The sequence below is a fragment of the Triticum dicoccoides genome, chromosome 6B (genome assembly GCF_002162155.2).
Source record: "Triticum dicoccoides isolate Atlit2015 ecotype Zavitan chromosome 6B, WEW_v2.0, whole genome shotgun sequence".
Taxonomy (NCBI): domain Eukaryota; kingdom Viridiplantae; phylum Streptophyta; class Magnoliopsida; order Poales; family Poaceae; genus Triticum; species Triticum dicoccoides.
Window position 1 is genome coordinate 400,349,437 of NC_041391.1, and position 17,840 is coordinate 400,367,276.

Below are 17,840 nucleotides of genomic sequence, written 5' to 3' on the forward strand. Positions count from 1 at the left end.
AGCCGCTCTCTTTCTAGGAGGTGAGCCGTGTGGGGATGCCGGATCTGAATTCGGGGGCCGCTGCCCATTCGGGATCACGCGGCTCGGTGATGTAGAACCACCCCGATTGCCACCCCTTGATGGTCTCCACAAAGGTGCCCTCCACCCACGTAACGTGGGACATCCTGCCCACCATGGCGCCTCCGCACTCTGCTTGGCTGCCCTTCACAACCTTCGGCTTGACACTGAAGGTCTTGAGCCACAAGCCGAAGTGGGGCTAGATGCAGAGGAAGGCCTCGCCCACGACGATAAATGCCGAGATGTTGACAATAAAATTTGGGGCCAGATCATGGAAATTTAGGCCGTAGTAGAACATTAGCCCCCGGACAAGGGGATGAAGTGGGAAGCCTAGTCTGCGGAGGAAATGGGGAAGGAATACTACCCTCTCATGGGGCCTGGGGGTGGGGATGAGCTCTCCCTCGTCGGGGAGCCGATGCGCAATGTCGCTGGACAAGTATCCGGCGCTGCGCAGCTTCTGGATATGCCCCTCCGTGACGGAGGAGGCCATCCACTTGCCTCCCGCTCCGGGCATATTTGGAGAAGGTTGATGTGAGATGTGCGGGCTTGGGCGCTAGAGCTCGAGTTCGCAGAGATGGATAAGCCAAGGAGGAAGAAGGCGCAGGTAAAAAGGTTGGATCTTTATCCCCTTATATGGGCGGACGGAAACATGCGTTCCCACCAGCCTGATAAAACTCGCTTATCTCCCAAGCGCCGCAATCAATGGCGCGGTTGGGTTACCCACGTCCGTATTGATGGGAATCCCGGGATAAGGGGAACACGATCTCTGCTTCGACAAGACGTGCCAAGGAAACCGCCTCGCTAAACGCGCTGAGATGGAACAATAAAAACAATTTGAAGGCTTGGTAGTGGTGTGACGTTACGCCACAAAATATGGCAACAGATTGAACTTGTGTAATATTATTCTCTCTATGTTTGTATGTGGAATTTATTTTGCAGAGCCGGACACTATCCTGGTGTTCACAATCTTCTATAAATTATTCGGAGGAGGAACCCGCCTTGCAATGCCGAAGACAACATGCGCGCCGGACTCGTCATCATTGAAGCCTGGTTCAGGGGCTACTGAGGGAGTCCCGGACTAGGGGGTGTCCGGATAGCCGAACTACCATCATCGGCCGGACTCCAAGACTATGAAGATACAAGATTGAAGACTCCGTCCCGTGTCCGGATGGGACTTTCCTTGGCGTGGAAGGCAAGCTTGGCGATACGGATATGTAGATCTCCTACCATTGTAACCGACTCTGTGTAACCCTAGCCCTGTCCGGTGTCTATATAAACCGGATGGCTTTAGTCCATAGGACGAACAACAATCATACCATAGGCTAGCTTCTAGGTTTAGCCTCCTTGATCTCGTGGTAGATCTACTCTTGTAACCCACATCATCAATATTAATCAAGCAGGACGTAGGGTTTCACCTCCATCAAGAGGGCCCGAACCTGGGTAAAAACATCATGTCCCTCGTCTCCTGTTACCATCTGCCTAGATGCACAGTTCGGGACCCCCTACCCGAGATCCGCCGGTTTTGACACCGACAACCGTCGTCGGTGTATAGTACGCCTATGGCTTACAAGAAAAGGTGTGTGGGCTATAGTCTACAACCAGCGTGTCAAGCACACTAGCTCGCTCCCCAAATATCATTTCACTGTTCAATCGTCGCCGGTGAAAGATGGGCACGTGGACCCACGTCGTGAGGGAAACTTCGGCGCCCCACTCCGGCGAGAGCTGCGGCCATGCGCGTGCTAACAAGGTGCATGAGCGTGGCGGCAATCTGCGACCGGGAAGCCAAGGCAGATCAAACAGCCATTGTTGCTTCTCAGGTGGCGGCAGCAACATCTGCCTCGGGAATAGCAACTGGCGAGAGTGGCACAACAGCTGTCCGTTCCATAGCGGCGGCCTTAGCCCTGATCGAGGCTGCCTTTCGGATTTCGGGTTCTGCAAACACTTGAGAGGTTCGAACTCTAGGGTGTGTGCAAAAAACTCAACCTCCCATTCTGCCTACTAGCCAATCTCACAACCTAGCACAACGAATTCAAAGGAAAGGGGACACGTCAGTTTACCCAGGTTCGGGCCACCTTGCGGTGTAAAACCCGACTCCTGCTTTGTGGTGGATTGGCCTCAAAGGGCTGAGGATGAACTAGTACAGTGGAGAACAACCTTAGGAGGTGTGTTCTTGAGCTCGAGTTAGCTGGTGAGGGTGGAATGGATTCGTTTTGATCCCTCTGTCTTTCCATGTGTTCGTCTCTCTCTCCTTTCGTCGTCCCTTTGCTACAGTGGTGGCTTGGTCCTATTTATAGTGGCCTTGGTCCTCTTCCCAAATGAAGGCGGGAAGGGATCCCACAACGGGCAAATTTGAAGGGAGACAATTAGTACATCTTATCATGGCGAAAGTGGTCTTCGCCTGCAAAAGCCTCTGGTCAGGACGCCATGGTGGGCTCTGTGATGACCTCCATCCTACCGTCATGCGGTCTTGGTCTTGTTTCACAGGAATGGAAACCTTTGGCCGCTTCCTCGGGACTCCACGCCTGCGCTTGCCTCCTTTGCACCAAAGAGGAAACTAGTACACTGCGCCTGCTGGCGCCTGTCTGGCCTTGGTCATCATGTCTCGCATCACCCGAACCTTGCAAGGTGAGCCTTGCATAGAAATCTCCGCTCCTCGGGAGCCAGCCTGAGGAGGTTGCTCCCTCCAGAGGTCTTGTTGTCGTCTGCCTCACGAGGTTTGGCCCCTCGCGAGGGTCTTGAGTTGTCGATGTCAAAGTTGGGCCATACCAGGCCGCCGACAGAGCCACACCATGGGCCGCATGGAGGCAAGTCTGGGTTCCCCCGTTCCCAGAACGCGGACAGTAGCTTCCGGGCCCAAGGCGCGCTTGGACTTGGCTTCGAGGCGAAGCCAAAGGGAAAGTGCACAGCACCGCGGGCCCTAACCTCCTATGGCCTTGGGCGATGCATGGCAATTGATGGGACGTGGGCGTCTCCACTTTCCCATGCTGCATCGGGAACTGTTTGACTTGACAAGTCCCTGCTGCATGTAGGAAAAACCATCATTGCGCGGGATCATGGAGGCTGGCGGTTGGCCTTCCTTCGGCTATAAATGAGGAGGTAGGGGTAGAGCCTCCCTCTCTCATCTTTTATCTCCATCTTCTCGCTGCCCGTTCATTCTTCTTCTCTGTTTTGCCTAAGTTGCAGAGCTCATGGCGCCGATGAGGAGGTTCACCGCCGCCGAGAAGGGGAAGGCCCCCAAGGAAGGGCCAGTCTCGCTGCCGCCCAAGAGGGGCCGCAACCGTCCCCGAAAGCACACTGCAACGCTGGCGGCAGCTTCCAGGGGGCGCAGGAGCACTTCTCCAGCGGCTTGCGTCTTTCTTGGCAGCTGCGGTGAAGTTTCTTCTCGTGGCGAGGGCCACCGAGAATGGGGCAGCCCCCGCGACGAGGGGAGGTGTGCCATGGTCGCCCCGCCTCCTCGGCCGTGCAACCCTATGGTGGATGTGCTCCCGGAGTTTGTCATGTGGTCGGAGAAGCCCGCTAGTACCTTGTTCTGGCTTCCACACTTCTTCGCGGCGAGCTGCCGGCCACGGGGCTCAATGACCTCTGGCTACAGCCTAATGGTTGTTGTAGTAGGGCCTTGTGGGTTAGGGTCGAAGTCACTGCGGCAGGCAGTGTGGTCTTGGCCTGCGGTAGGCAGGCATTTTCTCACGCAAGAGGCCTGAGCGGGAGGTGCACCCTCCACTTCAAGTACGACGGCCTCGCGACCCTCTACGTGCGGGTGTTCAGGAACGACGGCCGCCGCACGGGGTGCTGCCCAGAAAATGGCAGCGGCGACGATGAGCTTGGCCTTGACGACCGCCATAGAGGCGACGAGGGTTAGCTTGCCCTTGACGACGGACGCGCTTCCTCCAGCAGCAGCGGCTCATCTTCAGGAAAGAGCACCAGCAGCGGCGGCTACGACCAACCATCGCGCCGCCAAGCCCGTATCAGGGAAGGCAATGGGTCATCTTGTGGCCGTGCTTCGGTGACGCAGGAGGAGGGCCCGGACTGAGCCCGGGGCTGCCTGAGACTGGCTTCAGGAGCTGCTACGGTCGTGCGGGCCGCTTTTGTTTAACATTTCCTGTCTCCTACATTTGAAAAAAGTAGAGTGCCTCGCTAGGGTGTGTAATGTACTGTGGCAATTATGCCACTATGCTATGCTTATTATCTTGATGTTATGCCATGATATCTGTATTTCGAGTAAGCGCGAATAGGGTAACTTAGCTTGGTATGCTCGCGACAGCTTCCCACCTCGCGAGGGCGCGGCTCTTGATATCTCGCGGAGCCTCCTTTCCTAATGGCTCGGGAGCCGTTGGCCTCAGGAGACGTTGTAGAGCTGCTGTAGAGTTGTTAAAAGTCTAGATGGGGTTAGCTGTTCCCGGTGCTCCGCGTCGCACTGCCCGGGGGGCACAGACATAAGAGGGTGCGCATGCCCACTGCCTGCGTGTGGCTGAACCCAACATGCAGACCTGCCTAGCCCGCAGGCGTGGGGCACGAGAGAGAGAGAGAGACGAGCAACTTCCGCTCCTCCCAGGCCAAGACTAAGAACGAGCGAAGCGAGAGGAAGGGAAATCCAACTTGGTGAATCAAAATGCAAAAAACTCCAAATTCCATTAAGAAACTGTGAACCAACTACATAAAGCAAGCAAAAGAACAGCCGCGTCCGACACCTAGTCTAGTCTTCTCACCAGCGCGGAGCTAAGTGCTACCAGTAGGAGTGGGGGGATCCCCATGAGGCCCGCGGGCGACACTTAGGAGACTCCGGGGCATGTACAACCCCACTCCTTATTACGTGAGAGTTTCACGAGCGGAGACCTTCATAGGCATTAGCCTTGCTTCATGGGTAGAACTTCCAGAGGTGCTGGATGTTCAAGGAGTTCTGGATGGGGATCCCGTCTTATGTCTCCAAGCGTGCGGCGCCAGACCTGCAGACACAGGGATCCTAAATGGGCCCTCCCACATGGGTGAGAGCTTGTGCAACCCTTCCCTAGAGAGTACCCGCCTCAGGACAAGATCATCCACCTCGAGCGTCCTGGGGCGGACGCTGCGGCAGTGGTACCACCGCAATGCCTGCTGGTATCTCGCCACTCGGAGCGAGGCTTGATGGCGTCATTCCTCCCCAGCATGAGATCCATCCCCCATGTGGCGTCCTGGCGTGCCTTGTCAAAAGCCAGGACCCACGTGGAGCGATGCTTGACCTCGTGAGGGAGAACCGCTTCAGCTTCGTAGACAAGGAAGAACGGGGTCTCGCCCATCGGCTTGGTTGCGGTGGTGCGGATGGACCACAACACGGACTGGAGCTCATCGAGCCAGCCTCTGCCGCATGCCTGGAGCTTCTTCTTGAAGGTCATTGCCTTTAGGCCTCTCAGGACCTCTGCATTGGTGCACTCTACCTGGCCATTGCTCCTGGGGTGTGCCACCGAAGCGTAGCATATCTCCGTTCCAAGGTTAGCGCAGTATGTTTTGAAAAGGTTGCTGGTGAACTGCGAGCCATTGTGGGTGATGATGCGACTAGGAACCCCAAGCCAACTCACAAGGCCCTTGATGAACTTGACGGCCGAGCCGACCGGGATGGTGCGGATGGCTTCTACCTCCGCCCACTTGGTGAACTTGTTGATGGCGACGTAGAGGTAGCGGTAGCCCCCAGGCGTTCGATGGTATGGTCCCAAGATATCTAGACCCCAGACCACGAACGACCACGTGAGTGGGATGGCCTGGAGGCCCTGAGTAGGCTGATGGATCTACTTAGCATGGAATTGGGAGGCTTCACGGGACTTCACCAGGTCGGTGGCGTTGTTGAGTGCCTTGTGCCAGTAGAACCCACTGCGGAACGCCTTGCCCACGAGGGTGCGTGATGAAGAGTGATGTCCGTAGTCCCCGCCATGTATGTCGGCCAGCAGGTCGAGCCCCTTCTCCCTAGAGATGCATCACAAAGAAACATCGTTGGGCCACTTATGGTACAGCTCACCGTCCTGGATGCAGTACGTGATGGCCTGGCAAGCCACATGCTCGGCATCTTCCTACTTCTCCGGCAAGGTCCCCTGAAGAGAGTACACATTGAACTCCTCGATCCAGCACCCCTCCTGGGGCTCGAGCGCGAGCAGCAGACGGGCCCCTAAGGAAGGGCCGCAAGCTGGGCCGCCTATCACTGGGGCTAGTGGGAGATCCGCCTGAGGTGGTGCTAATTCCATGGCGGCGTGGGGGGGAGCAGGGAGGGGGCTGCCTACGTCTTGAAGAGCCGTTCCTCGAAGACTCCTGGCTCCAGAGGCAGCCGTCGGGACACCCTCTTAGCGACATCGTCTGCCTCCTTGTTTGTGCCTTGTGGCACATGTTGCAATTCTAAGCCCAAGAATAGCTTTTCCATTTTGCATACATCCTCCAGGATGCTTCCATGTGCTCTTCCTTTGGCGTGTATTCTTTGTTGGAGAAGTTGACGAGGAACTGGGAGTCACCCCTGATGGTGTGACGCTTCACTCCTAACACCGCTGCAGCCCTTAGGCCAGCGATCAGGCCCTCGTATTCCGTGATGTTGTTGGAGACCTTTTCACCCTCCTGGAAGTACAGTTCTACCGCATAGTGGAGCTTTTCCTTAGTGGGTGAAATGAGAACTGCTCTAGGCCCCGCGCCCTGGCGAGTGAATGCGCCATCAAAGTACATGATCCATCCGTCTGGTGCCTCATCTCTAGGCAGGAGGGAACGGTCCTCGCATACTTCACGGTCAGGGACGTCGGTCCATTCTGCCATGAAATCTGTGAGGGCCGCGCCCTTAATGACCTAGTGGTGCTAAACTCCAGTTGGAACGCCTGCAGCTCGATGTTCCACTCTGTGACCCTTCCGGCAGTGTTAGGGCACCAAAGCACCCTCTCCAGTGGGTAGGCTAGGAGACCTTGATGGGGTGGCCTTGGAAGTAGTGGTGCAGCTTTAGGGAGACGACGAGGAGCGCGAGCAATAGCTTTTGCGGAATGAGGTAGCGCACCCGCACCTCCCGCAGCATCATGCTGACGAAGTAGAGCGAGTGCTCAACAAGGGATGAAGCGTTGGTGAGGTCTTATGCCTCTTGTGTGTGCCGGCTTTTAGGGGCATTGTCGTTTGTTGCATCAGCCGCAACCTCATGATCTCCATCCCCAGGAGCCCCACTGGCTGGGGGGTCGGCTGGGGCCTCAGGAGCGATGTTAACTGGTGGGGTAGCTGAGGCCTCAGGATCGCCATCCTAGGGCTGTAGTGTCCCGCCATGGGCCCTCGGTCGGGCGCTCTTCCCTTAGCGCTACCAGCACCGTGCTGGCGGAGTGAGGCGTGGCGGCCAGGTAGAGCACCAAGGGCTCGAGGGGACGTGGTGCCACCATCACCGGTGGGATGGTGAGGTACCTCTTGAGGTCTTGGAAAGCCGCGTCAGCTTCAGTGGTCCACTCGAACGACCCCTTCCTTTTCATCATCTTGAAGAACAGGAGGGCGCGCTCGCCCAACTTGGAAATGAAGCGCCCCAGTGAGGTCACATAGCCTGCCAGCTTCTGCATCTCGTTGAGGGTTTATGGCGGGCTCATATCTTCTATGGCTTTGACTTTCTCCGGGTTGGCCTCTATCCCCCTGTGTGACACCAGGAAACCCAACAGCTTGCCAGAGGGGACGCCAAACACGCACTTCTCTGGGTTGAGCCGCAGGTCCACCTTGTGCAGACTGGAAAATGTTTTTTCTATGTCCCTGATGAGGGTCCTTGCCTCCCGAGACTTCACCACTATGTGATAAACGTAAGCCTCAACCTTCCTCCCGACCTGTTGACCCAGAGCGATGTGCATCCTCCACTGAAAGGTTGCTCCAGCACTACGCAACCCGAACGGCATGCAGGTGTAGTAGTACACCCCGCATGGGGTCAGGAAAGTCGTCTTTTCCACATCTTCCACAACCATCTTGATTTTGTGTAGCCCGAGAAGGCGTCCAAAAAGCACAGGAGATCGCACTCGGCAGTGGAGTCGATGATCTGGTCGATGCGCGGGAGCGGGAAGGGGTCTTGAGGGCAAGCCTTGTCGAGGTTCGTGAAATCAGCGCACATAAGCTCCTTCCCGCCCTTCTCGGGGATAACAACCGGGTTCGCCAGCCACTCGAAGTACCGCACCTCCCGAATGACACTAGCATCCTGCAGCTTGCGGGTCTCTTGGATGACAAACACCTGCTTCTTCATGGACTGTCGTCGCGCCTTCTGCTTTACCGGGCACATGTTAGGGCACACCCTCAGCTGATGCTCGATTATTCCCCTCAGAATTCCAACCAGGTCCGTGGGCTCCCACGCAAACACTTCCTTGTTGGCACGCAAGAAGCTGACCAACGCCCTTTCTTGGTGCGGAGGGAGGTCGTCACCTATGGTGAAGGTGGCACCAGATGCTCCATCTTCATCAACTGGTACTTGCTTCGTCTCGGCGTGATCTTGGGAAAACAACTATTTCTTCTTTGTTGGCGCAGCCCCCAGAGCCTTCGGGGCTCCTTTCTCACTTAACTGTGTGGCCGCCGCAGATCTGAAGGCGAGCTTGAGGGACAGCACCGCATCCTTATTGCCCCTGCCACCGTGAGGACGCCGCTGCTTCCCGGCATTTTCATGAGGTTGTAGGTTGGATGAGTTGCTGCCATGAACTTGGCTAGGGCTAGGTATCCGAGAATGGCGTTGTATGCGAGACCAATTCGAGCGATGTCTAAGTCGATGAGCTCGGTGCGGTAGTTGTTGCAGGTGCCAAAGGTGACGGGGAGGCGGATCTGCCCCAGGGGGCTGGTGGAGCTGTCGACGACTCTAGAGAAAGGCTTGGTGGGGCGGAGCCGACCATGGGGCACGTGAATCAAGACAAATGCCTCCACAGAGAGCACATTGAGGCCGGCTCCACCGTCGATGAGGGTCTTGGTAACCGCCACGTTGTAGATGGTGGGGGATGCAGCGCATTGGGAGGGCGCCTGCGCCCCCAGTTGTACTGGTGTGATCCCTTGAGTCAAAGGTGAGGTCGGCCTTGGGCGCTGCCCAGCCCGGGGGAGCCCCCTGCTGCACGTGGGTGGCACCCACTTGGCGGAAGAACTGCTTGATGTGGCGGTCCGAGGGTGGCGCCTTCAAGCAACCGAGAAGGGCTGCGACAGCGTGGGGCGCCGGCGCCACAAAGCGCGCGATGAAGAGGCCCTGCAGCTTCTCCCAGGAGACAACCGAAGACCTGGCAAGCTGAGCAGCCAGGTGCGTGGCATGCCCATGAGGGCCATGGGGAGCCAATTGTCCATGACTTTGTTGTCGCCGCCGGCTGATACGTCTCCAACGTATCTATAATTTTTGATTGCTCCATGCTACTTTATCTACTGCTTTGGCCTATACTGGGCTTTATTTTCCACTTATATATTATTTTTGGGACTAACCTATTAACTGGAGGCCCAGCCCAGAATTGTTGTTTTTTTGCCTATTTCAGTGTTTCGAAGAAACGAAATATCAAACGGAGTCCAAACAGAATGAAACCTTCGGGAACGTGATTTTCTCAACGAACGTGATCCAGGAGACTTGGACCCTACTCCAAGACGTAACAGAGGCGGTCACGAGGGTGGGGGCGCCCCCCCTAGGGCGCGCCCCCCTGCCTCGTGGCCCCCCTGTTGCTCCACCGACGTACTCCTTCCTCCTATATATACTTACGTATCCCCAAACGATCAGAACAGGAGCCAAAAACCTAATTCCACCGCCGCAACCTTCTGTATCCACGAGATCCCATCTTGGGGCCTGTTCCGGAGCTACGCCGGAGGGGGCATCCACCACGGAGGGCTTCTACATCAACACCATAGCCCCTTCGATGAAGTGTGAGTAGTTTACTTCAGACCGGGTCCATAGCTAGTAGCTAGATGGATTCTTCTCTCTTTTTGGATCTCAATACAATGTTCTCCCCCTCTCTCGTGGAGATCTATTCGATGTAATCTTCTTTTTGTGGTGTGTTTGTTGAGACCGATGAATTGTGGGTTTATGATCCAGTTTATCTATGAACAATATTTGAATCTTCTCTGAATTCTTTTATGTATGATTGAGTTATCTTTGCAAGTCTCTTCGAATTATCCTTTTGGTTTGGCCAACTAGATTGGTAGTTCTTGCAATGGGAGAAGTGCTTAGCTTTGGGTTCAATCTTGCGGTGTCCTTTCCCAGTGACAGAAGGGGCAGCAAGGCACGTATTATATTGTTGCCATCAAGGATAACAAGATGGGTTTTTTATCATATTGCATGAATTTATCCCTCTACATCATGTCATCTTGCTTAAGGCGTTACTCTGTTTTTAACTTAATACTCTAGATGCATGCTGGATAGCGGTCAATGAGTGGAGTAATAGTAGTAGATGCAGAATCATTTCGATCTACTTGTCTCGGACGTGATGCCTATATACATGATCATACCTAGATATACTCATAACTATGCTCAATTCTATCAATTGCTCAACAGTAATTTGTTCACCCACTGTTGAATATCTATGCTCTTGAGAGAAGCCACTAGTGAAACCTATGGCCCCCGGGTCTATTCTCATCATATCAATCTCTATCATTTTATTACTTGCTTTGTTTGTACTTTGCATTTTATTTTTTACTTTGCATCTATCTATCAAAAATACCAAAAATATTATTTATCATCTCTATCAGATCTCACTCTTGTAAGTGATCGTGAAGGGATTGACAACCCCTAATCGCGTTGGTTGCGAGTAGCTATCATTTTGTGTAGGTACGAGGGACTTGTGTGTGGTCTCCTACTGGATTGATACCTTGGTTCTCAAAAACTGAGGGAAATACTTACGCTACTTTGCTGCATCATCCTCTCCTCTTCGGGGAAATCTAATGCAGTGCTCAAGAGGTAGCAAGAAGAATTTCTGGCGCCGTTGCCGGGGAGGCTCACGCAAGCAAGTCAACAATACCAAGTACCCATCACAATCCCTATCTCTCGCATTACATTATTTTCCATTTGCCTCTCGGTTTCCTCTCCTCCACTTCACCCTTGCCGTTTTATTCGCCCTCTCTTTCCCAATCCCCTTCTCTTCTTCCCGTTTGCCTTTTCCCATTGCCTTTCTGTTTGCTTGTGTGTTGGATTACTTGTTGCCATGGCGCAAGATAATACCAAATTGTGTGATTTCTTGAATACCAATAATAATGATTTCCTTAGTACTCCGATTGCTCCTCTTAATAATGATGAGTCTTGTGAAATCAATATCGCTTTGCTGAATCTTGTTATGAAAGATCAATTCGCCGGCCTTCCTAGTGAAGATGCCGCTACTCATCTAAACAATTTTGTTGATTTGTGTGATATGCAAAATAAGAAAGATACGGATAACAATATTGTCAAACTGAAGTTATTTCTGTTTTCACTTAGAGATCGTGCTAAAGTTTGGTTTTCGTCTTTGCCTAAAAATAGTATTGATTCTTGGAACAAGTGGAAATGTGCTTTTATCTCTAAGTATTTTCCTCCCGCTAAGATCATCACTCTTAGGAACGATATTATGAATTTTACACAACTTTATCATGAGCATGTTCCCAATCTTGGGACAGAATGAAATTGATGCTTCGCAATTGCCCTACTCATGGTTTGAATTTATGGATGATCATACATAATTTTTATGCCGGATTGAATTTTGCTTCTAGAAATCTTTTAGATTCGGCCGCGGGAGGCACATTTATGGAAATTACGTTAGGAGATGCTACAAAATTGCTTGATAATATTATGGCTAATTATTCTCAATGGCACACCGAAAGATCTTCTAGTAAAAAAGTGCATGCTATAGAAGAAATCAATGTTTTGAGTGAAAAGATGGATGAACTTATGAAGATGTTTTCTACTAAAAATACTCCTCTTAATCCCAATGATATGCCTTTGTCTACTTTGCTTGAGAATAATAATGAATCTATGGATGTGAATTTTGTTGGTAGGAATAGTTTTGGAAACAACGCGTATAGAGGGAATTTTTATCCTAGTAATCCTTCTAATAATTATGGAAATTCCTACAACAACTCTTATGGAAATTTTAATAAGATGCCCTCTGAATTTGAGAGTAGTGTTAAAGAGTTTATGAATTCACAAAAGAATTTTAATGCTTTGCTTGAAGAGAAATTGCTTAAAGTTGATGATTTGGCTAGGAACATTGATATAATTTCTCTTGAAATTGATTCTTTAAAGCTTAGATCTATTCCTCCTAAGCATGATATCGATGAGTCTCTCAAAGCCATGAGAATTTCCATTGATGAGTGCAAAGAAAGAACCGCTAGGATGCGTGCTTCCAAAGATGACTTTATTAAAGCATGTTCTTCCAATCCCTACGAAAATCAAGATGAAGATCTAAAAGTTATTGATGTGTCCCCCAGCAAATCTTTGTTTTGCAATATGAATCTTGATGAAATTGAATATGATCTTCCTTTACCTAGAAGGCGTTCTAAGAATACGGAGTTTCTAGATCTTGATGATGAAATTGATAGAAGTGGGATTGAAAGAAATAAAAACCTAGATGTTGCTAAACCCACTATTTTGGATCTCAGGGAATTTAATTATGAAAATTGCTCTTTAATTGGTTGTATTTCCTTGTTGCAATCCGTGCTAGATTCTCCCCATGCTTATAGTCAAAATAAGGCCTTTACCGAACACATTGTTGATGCCTTGATGCAATCTTATGAAGAAAAACTTGAGTTGAAAGTTTCTATCCCTAGAAAACTCTATGATGAGTGGGAGCCTACTATTAAAATTAAAATTAAAGATTATGAGTTTCATGCTTTGTGTGATTTGGGTGCTAGTGTCTCTACTATTCCCAACACTTTGTGTGATTTGCTAGATTTCCGTGACTTTGATGATTGCTCTCTAAACTTGCATCTTCCGGATTCCACTATTAAAAAGCCTATGGGAAGAATTAATGATGTTCTTATTGTTGCAAATAGGAATTATGTGCCCGTAGATTTTATCGTTCTTGATATAGATTGCAATCCTTCATGTCCTATTATTCTTGGTAGACCTTTCCTTAGAACGATTGGTGCAATTATTGATATGAACGAAGGGAATATTAGATTCCAGTTTCCCTTAAAGAAGGGCGTGGAACACTTCCTTAGAAAGAAAATAAAATTACCATATGAATCTATCATGAGAGTCACTTATGGATTGCCTACCAAAGATGGCAATACCTAGATCTATCCTTGCTTTTATGCCTAGCTATGGGCGTTAAACGATAGCGCTTGTTGGGAGGCAACCCAATTTTATTTTTGTTTTTTTGTTTTTGCTTCTGTTTAGGAATAAATAATCCATCTAGCCTCTGTTTGGATGTGGTTTTATGTTTTAATTTGTGTTTGTGCCAAGTAGAACCTATAGGATAACCTACGATGATAGTTGATTTGATTCTGCTTAAAAACAGAAACTTTGCGCGCACGAATATAATTTTGTTAAATCACAGAAACGTGCTTTTGCATTGATTCTTTTTGCTGCTGTTCAATAGACACATTTTCCAGGACTTCCTATTTTGGTAGAAGTTTTAGAGTTCCAGAAGTTTGCATTAGTTACAGATTGCTACAGACTGTTCTGTTTTTGACAGATTCTGTTTTGCGGGTGTTGTTTGCTTATTTTGATGAATCTGTGGCTAGTAAAATAGTTTATAATCCATAGAGAAGTCGGAATACAGTAGGTTTAACACCAATATAAATAAAGAATGAGTTCATTACAGTACCTTAAATAGTTCTTTGTTTTCTTTCTCTAACGGAGCCCACGAGATTTCTGTTGAGTTTTGTGTTGTGAAGTTTTCAAGTTTTGGGTGAATTCTTTTGATGGATTATGGAAGAAGGAGTGGCAAGAGTCTAATCTTGGGGATGCCCATGGCACCCCCAAGATAATCCAAGGACACCAAAAAGTCAAAGCTTGGGGATGCCCCAGAAGGCATCCCCTCTTTCGTCCACTTCCATCGGTAATTTACTTGGAGCTATATTTTTATTCACCACATAATATGTGTTTTGCTTGGAGCGTCTTGTATTATTTGCATATTTGCTTGTTAGTTTACCACAATCATCCTTGCTGTACACACCTTTTGAGAGAGCCATACATGACTTGGAATTTGTTAGAATACTCTATGTGCTTCACTTATATCTTTTGAGCTTGATAGTTTTGCTCATAGTGCTTCCCTTATATCTTTTGAGCGTGATAATTTTTTCTCTAGTGCTTCACTTAGATATTTTAGAGCATGGTGGTAGATTTGTTTTAAAGAAACTATTGATATCTCATGCTTCACTTAGATTATTTTGAGAGTCGTTAATAGCATGGTAATTCTCTTAATGTCAATATACTGGTGTTCAAGATATGTGGAACTTTCTTTTGAGTGAGTTGAATACTAAGATAAGTTTGATGATTGATAATTGTTTTGAGATATGAAGATGGTGATATTAGAGTTATGCTAGTTGAGTAGTTATGAATTTAAAGAATACTTGTGTTGAAGTTTGTGATTCCCGTAGCATGCACGTATGGTGAACCGTTATGTGATGAACTCGGAGCATGATTTATTTATTGATTGTCTTCCTTATGAGTGGCGGTCGGGGACGAGCGATGGTATTTTCCTACCAATCTATCCCCCTAGGAGCATGCGTATAATACTTTGATTTGATAACTTCTAGATTTTTGCAATAAGTATATGAGTTTTTTATGACTAATGTTGAGTCCATGGATTATACGCACTTTTTCCCATCCTTCCACCATTGCTAGCCTCTCTAATACCGCGCACTTTTCGCCGGTATCATACACCCACCATATACCTTCCTCAAAACAGCCACCATACCTACCTATCATGGCATTTCCATAGCCATTCCGATGTATATTGCCATGCAACTTTCCACCGTTCCGTTCATTATGACACGCTCCATCATTGTCATATTGCTAGCATGATCATGTAGTTGACATCGTATTTGTGGCAAAGCCACCATTCATAATTCTTTCATACATGTCACTCATGATTCATTGCATATCCCGGTACACCGTCAGAGGCATTCATATAGAGTCATACTTTGTTCTAAGTATCGAGTTGTAATTGTTGAGTTGTAAGAAAAATAAAAGTGTGATGATCATCATTATTAAAGCATTGTCCCAAGTGAGGAAAGGATGATGGAGACCATGATTCCCCACAAGTCGGGATGAGACTCCGGACGAAAAAAAGAGGCCAAAAAAAAGAGAAAGGTCCAAATAAAAAAATGAGAGAAAAAGAGAGAAGGGACAATGTTACTATCCTTTTACCACACTTGTGCTTCAAAGTAGCACCAAGATCGTCATGATAGAGAGTCTCTCATTTTGTCACTTTCATATACTAGTGGGAATTTTTCATTATAGAACTTGGCTCGTATATTCCAATGATGGGCTTCCCCAAAATGCCCTAGGTCTTCGTGAGCAAGCGAGTTGGATGCACACCCACTTAGTTTCTTTTGTAGAGCTTTCATATACTTATAGCTCTAGTGCATCCGTTGCATGTCAATCCCTACTCACTCACATTGATATCTATTGATGGGCATCTCCATAGCCTGTTGATACGCCTAGTTGATGTGAGACTATCTTCCCTCTTTTTGTCTTCTCCACAACCACCCTTCTATTCCACATATAGTGCTATATCCATGGCTCAAGCTCATGTATTGCGTGAAGATTGAAAAAGTTTTGAGAATGTCATAAGTATGAAACAATTGCTTGGCTTGTCATCGGGGTTGTGCATGATTTAAATATTTTGTGTGGGGAAGATGGAGCATAGCCAGACTATATGATTTTGAGAAGACATAATTGCTTAGTTAGTATGCTTGAAGAATTATTATTTTTACGTCAATATGAACTTTTGTCTTGAATCTTTTGGATCTGAATATTCATATCACAATTAAGAAGATTTACATTGAAATTATGCCAAACTATCACTCTGCATCAAAAATTCTTTTTTATCATTTACCTACTCGAGGACGAGCAGGAATTAAGCTTAGGGATGCCTGATACGTCTCCAACGTATCTATAATTTTTGATTGCTCCATGCTACTTTATCTACTGTTTTGGACTATACTGGGCTTTATTTTTCACTTTTATATTATTTTTGGGACTAACCTATTAACCGGAGGCCCAGCCCAGAATTGCTGTTTTTTTGCCTATTCGGTGTTTCAAAGAAACGGAATATCAAACGGAGTCCAAACGGAATGAAACCTTCGGGAATGTGATTTTCTCACCGAACGTGATCCAGGAGACTTGGACCCTACTCCAAGACGTAACAGAGGCGGTCACGAGGTTAGGGGCGCCCCCCCTAGGGCGCGCCCCCCTGCCTCGTGGCCCCCCTGGTGCTCCACCGACGTACTCCTTCCTCCTATATATACCTACATATCCCCAAACGATCAGAACAGGAGCCAAAAACCTAATTCCACCGCCGCAACCTTCTGTATCCACGAGATCCCATCTTGGGGCCTGTTCCGGAGCTCGGAGCATCCACCATGGAGGGCTTCTACATCAATACCATAGCCCCTCCGATGAAGTGTGAGTAGTTTACTTCAGACCTTCGGGTCCATAGCTAGTAGCTAGATGTCTTCTTCTCTCTTTTTGGAACTCAATACAATGTTCTCCCCCTCTCTCATGGAGATCTATTCGATGTAATCTTCTTTTTGCGGTGTGTTTGTTGAGACCCATGAATTGTGGGTTTATGATCCAGCTTATCTATGAACAATATTTGAATCTTCTCTGAATTCTTTTATGTTTGATTGAGTTATCTTTGCAAGTCTCTTCGAATTATCCTTTTGGTTTGGCCAACTAGATTGTTAGTTCTTGCAATGGGAGAAGTGCTTAGCTTTGGGTTCAATCTTGCGGTGTCCTTTCCCAGTGACAGAAGGGGCAGCAAGGCACGTATTGTATTGTTGCCATTGAGGATAACAAGATGGGGTTTTTATCATATTGCATGAATTTATCCCTCTACATCATGTCATCTTGCTTAAGGCGTTACTTTGTTTTTAACTTAATACTCTAGATGCATGCTGGATAGCAGTGGATGAGTGGAGTAATAGTAGTAGATGCAGAATCATTTCGATCTACTTGTCTCAGACGTGATGCCTATATACATGATCATACCTAGATATACTCATAACTATGCTCAATTCTGTCAATTGCTCAACAGTAATTTGTTCACCCACCATAGAATATATATGCTCTTGAGAGAAGCCACTAGTGAAACCTATGGCCCTCGGGTCTATTCTCATCATATCAATCTCTATCGTTTTATTACTTGCTTTGTTTTTACTTTGCCTTTTACCTTTTACTTCGCATCTATCTATCAAAAAATACCAAAAATATTATTTATCATCTCTATCAGATCTCACTCTCGTAAGTGACCGTGAAGGGATTGAAAACCCCTAATTGCGTTGGTTGTGAGTAGCTATCGTTTTGTGTAGGTACGAGGGACTTGTGCGTGGTCTCCTACTGGATTGATACCTTGGTTCTCAAAAACTGAGGGAAATACTTACGCTACTTTGCTGCATCATCCTCCCCTCTTCGGGGAAATCCAACGCGGTGCTCAAGAGGTAGCACCCGCCGCCCAAACTGCCTCCTCATATGCTTGGAGGGAGCCTGCCGGATCTGCCACGCCATCATAGCGGGGTGGCAACTTCATCCTGAACTTGGGTGGCCACTTTACCTGCCACAGGGCAGGGGTGAAAGCCCGGAGGACCATGGATTCTCCAAAGGTGCGCATCAATTTAGTCAATGGAGGAGCATCCGCCATGAGATCTGACAGCGGAGCACAACAAACGGGGCGGCGAATCTTTGACGC